The sequence below is a fragment of the Bacillus rossius genome, chromosome 6 (genome assembly GCF_032445375.1).
Source record: "Bacillus rossius redtenbacheri isolate Brsri chromosome 6, Brsri_v3, whole genome shotgun sequence".
Taxonomy (NCBI): Eukaryota; Metazoa; Arthropoda; class Insecta; order Phasmatodea; family Bacillidae; genus Bacillus; species Bacillus rossius.
This window is the reverse complement of record NC_086334.1, coordinates 18,823,610-18,829,609: the sequence shown is the minus strand read 5'-3', so window position 1 is coordinate 18,829,609 and position 6,000 is coordinate 18,823,610.

Here is a 6,000-nt window from a genome sequence, read left to right as displayed (position 1 = left end):
ACACCACATCACAACACCAAACACTCACCACACCCCACACCCCACACCAAATTCACTACATACACCCCACACACTACACATCAGACAAAACAATACTCATATCAACATAACACTAAAAACACCAACACACAACACATAAAAAAACAACACATAAAACATGCAACTCATAAAACACACAACACATAAAACAAACAACACTTAAAACACATAACACAAATCCATAATACAAAACACTTCAGAAAAAAAACACCACAAAAAACACAACACTAAACACACCACACAACACAAAACACATACAACAACACACATAAATAACAAAACACATAAAACACATATAATACAAACCCATATAATACAAACACATATAAAACAAACACATAAAACACATAAAACATAAAACACATTAAACATAAAACACATTAAACATAAAACACATTAAACATAAAACACATTAAACATAAAACACATTAAACATAAAACACATAAAACAAAAAACATAAAACACATAAAACATAAAACACATACTACATACAGCACATAATACACACAACACATAATACACACAACACAATACACACAACACATAATACACACAATACATAAAACACAAATCAAAACACACAACACATAAATCACACAACACATAAAACACACAACACATAAAACACACAACACATAAAACACACAACACATAAAACACAAAATGCAAAACACATCACAAAAACACACACCACAAACCACACACAACAGTACATAAAACACACACAAAACAACAAAAAACATATGCAACACAAAACTCAAAATCACAACAGAAAACTCATTATACATAAAACAAATCACGAAACACAAAAAACACCAAACAAATAAAACACACAACACAAAACAAATAAAAAGCAAAGACAATATACACGAAAACAAAATACACACCACAAAATACACACCTCACAACACAATATCACACCACACTCCGCACACTACAAATTCACACCACACAACACACATCACACCACATTCCATTCATCACAACACACACAAAACGCAAATCACAACAACACCTAAAACACACAACACAAATAACACACATTACATATAACACACAACATACAAAACACTAAAATGTAAAACACACACTACTAAACACACAACACGAAACACAAAACACATAACACCAAAAACAGGCCTCATCAAACACCACATCCAACAGCACAGCAAACACCACACACCATACCTAAGCATCAGTCCACAAACCACATCCCAACACAAAACACTCACCACACCACACCACACACCAAATTCACTACATATACCCCACCACACTACACAACAGAAAACACAAAACCCATTACACAACACTAAAACCACCAACACACAAAACACATACAACATAAAATACATACAACACAAAACAATTACAACACAAAACAATTCCAACACAAAACCCATACAACACAAAACACTTAAAAAAATTTAACACATAAAACATATAAACTTAAAACACAAACACATAAATCACAAACACATAAAACTAACACATAAAAAACCAAACACACAAAACACAAAACGCATTACACAACACTAAACATAAAGCACATACAACACAAATCACAGAACAGTTAAACAAAAAACACTTAAACAAACAACACATAAAACACATAACACATAAAAAACATAAAACACACAGCACATAAAACACATAAAATGCAAAACACACACCAGAAAACAAACACAAAACACACACATGTAACGCAAAACACACAAACCAAAACACACACACCACACACTTAACACATCAGTCCACACACTACACACAACATTACACCTTAAACACTCAACACACCACACACCAAATTCACTACACACACCACACGACACAACAGACAACACAAAACACATTACACAAAAATAAAAACACACACATAAAAATACAACACAAAACACATACAACACAAAAGACATAAATCACAAACACATACAACACAAAACACAAACACATAAAACAAATTACACTTAAAACACAAACACATAAAACAAACACAAACACATAAAAACATAAAAATAACAAAACAGCATAAACATAAAACGCTTTACACAACACTAAAATACCAACACATAATACATAAAACACAGTAAAACATAGAACAATTAAACAAAAAACACACAAAACACACACACGTAACACAAAACACACAAACCAAAACTCCACCACATTACACACCACATCCAACACCACAGCAAAAACCACACACCATACCAAGCATCAGTCCACACACCACAGACCACATCATACCACAAAACACTCAGAGCACCACACACCAAATTCACTAAATACTCCCCGCCACACTACGCAAAAGACAACACAAAATGCATTACACAACATTAAATACACCAACATAAAACACATACAACATAAAACACATACAACATAAAACACATACAACATAAAACACATAACACATACAACACAAATCACATACAACACAAATCACATACAACACAAATCACATACAACACAAAACATGTACAACACAAAGCACATACAACACAAAACATATACAACACATAAAACAAACAAAACAAAACACATACAAAACAAAAAACAAATCACAAAAAACATAAATCACAAAACACATAAATCACAAACACATAAAACACAAACACATAAAACACAAAATCATTAAACACAAACATAAAAAACACATTACACAAAATTAAAAACACAAACACATAAAACACAAAAAACGCATCACACAACAATAAAAACACTAACACATATTACATAAAACACATAAAACACAAAACACAGAACAATTAAACAAAAACACATAAAACACACAACACATAATACACCAAACACATAAATAACACAACATAAATCATGACAATACATTAAACACACAACACATAAAACACACAACACTTAAAACACACATAACTTAAAATACACAACACTTAAAACACACAACACATATACCACATAAAAACTCAACACAGAAACACACAACACACACAACACAAAACACACAACACATAACACACAACACACATAACACACAACACACATAACACACAACCCATAAAACACAAAACACATAAAACACACAACACATAAAACACACAACACACAAAATGCAAAACACATCACAAAACACACCACACGAAACAAAAAAAATCAAACACCACAGCAAAAACCACACACCACATCATATATCAGTCCACACACCACAACAATAACACCACAAAACACTCACCCGCACACACCTAATTCACTAAATACACCCCACCACACTACGCAAAAGACAACACACAATGCATTACAACACTAAAAACACCAACACACAAACAACATAAAACACATAGAAAAACATATACAACATAAAACACAAACCACAAAATATAGAACACAAACACATAAAACACTAATATATAAAACACAAAACATCATTACACTAAACTAAAACACGAACACATAAAACATAAAACACATACAACACTAAACACATACAAAACTCAACACATACAATACAAAACACATACAATACAAAACACATAAAACACACAACACATAAAACACACAACACATAAACACACAACACAAAAAACATACACAAAACACATACACAAAACACATACAAAATCACACAACACAAAACACACTACACGAAATTCAAAACACACAATACGAAACACATACCACAAAACACACAAAACAAAACAACCCACATCACACCCCACATCCAACACCATACACCACAAAATACACCAAATCCAACACCATACACCACAAAATACACCAAATCCAACACCATACACCACAAAATACGCCACATCATACAAAATCCACACACCACAAAACTCACCACACCCTAAATTCATTACATACACCCCACCACACTACACAACAGAAAAATAAAAACATAAACAACACAACACTAAAAACTAAACATACAACACATAAAACACAACACATAAAACACACATAACATAAAACAAAACACATAAAACACACAACACACAAAATGCAAAACACACAACACGAAACAAAAAACACACAACAAATCAAAAACCACAGTAAAAACCACACACCACATCATGCATCAGTCCACACACCACACACATCACACCACAAAACACTCACCCGCACACACCTAAGTCACTAAATACACCCCACCACACTAAGCAAAAGACAACACAAAATGCATTACAACACTAAAAACACCAACATACAAACTACATAAAACACATACAACATAAAACACATACCACATAAAACACAAAAACATAGAACACAAACACATACAATTCAAAACACATAAAACAAAAACTCATAAAACACAAAACACACAGCACATAAATAACAAAACACATTAAATCACAAAAACATAAAACAAAAACACAAAAAACACATAACACATTACCCAACACTTAAAACATCAACCTACAAAACACATAAACCACACAACGCATATTTCACAACACATAAGAACACCACATAAACACATAAAATACAAAACACACAACACTAAACACCAAACACACACTACAAAACACAAAACAAACACACATACATCACACACATCATCCAACACCACATCACACCACGAAACACTCACCACACCAAACACCAAATTCACTACATACACCCCTACACAACTACACATCAGACAACACAAAACCCAAATCAACATAACACTTAAAACATCAACTTACAACACATATAACACACAATGCATAAAACATGCAACACATAAAACACACAACATAAAACACACAACATAAAATGCACAACACCTAACCCATAAAACACAACATATAAAACACAAAACACATACAACACAAAACACCTAAAACACAAACACATAAATCACAAACACATAGTCACAAAACACATAATCACAAAACACATTCAACACAAAACACATTCAACACAAAACACATACAACACAAAACACATACAAAACACATACAACACAAAACACAAATAACAAAACACATAAATAACAAAACACCTAAATAACAAAACAAATAAATCACAAACAATTAATCACAATAAACACAACAAACATTAAACACACAACACATAAAACATACAACACATAAAAACACAACTTATAAAACACACAACACATATAACACAAAACATAAAACACACAAAACATAAAACACAAAACAAACACACAAAACATAAAACACAAAACATAAAACACAGAACACTTAATCACATAACACATAAAACATACAAAACATAAAACAAACAACACATAAAAAACATAAATTGCAAAAAACACAACACTTAAAACATACAACACAAAACATACACACATAACACAAAACACACAAATCAAAACACACACCAAATCACACTCCACATCCAACACCACAGCAAACACCACACACTTAACACATCATTCTACACACTACACACCACATTACACCACAAAATACTCATCACACCACACACCAAATTCATTACATACACCCCACCACACTACACAACAGACAACACAAAACACCTTACACAAAACTAAAAACACCAACACACAAAACTCATAGAAATAAACACATACCAATAAACACGTAAAAATAAACACATAATAACATAAAAATATACAACACATAACTCAAACAACACAAAACAAATACATAAATCACAAAACACATAAAACATATAACACATTACACAAACAACATAAAACACAAACACATAAAACATTAACACATAAAACATTGACTCATAAAACACTAACACATAAAACACTAACAAATAAAACACAAAACTACATTACACAACACTAAAAACCCCAAACACATACACATACAACATAAAACACATACAACACAAAACACTTACCACACAAAACACTTACCACACAAAACACTTACCACACAAAACACTTACAACACAAAACACAAATCACATAAAACATATAACACATAAAACATATAACACATAAAACACTAACATAAAACACTAACACATAAAACACAAAACATCATTACACA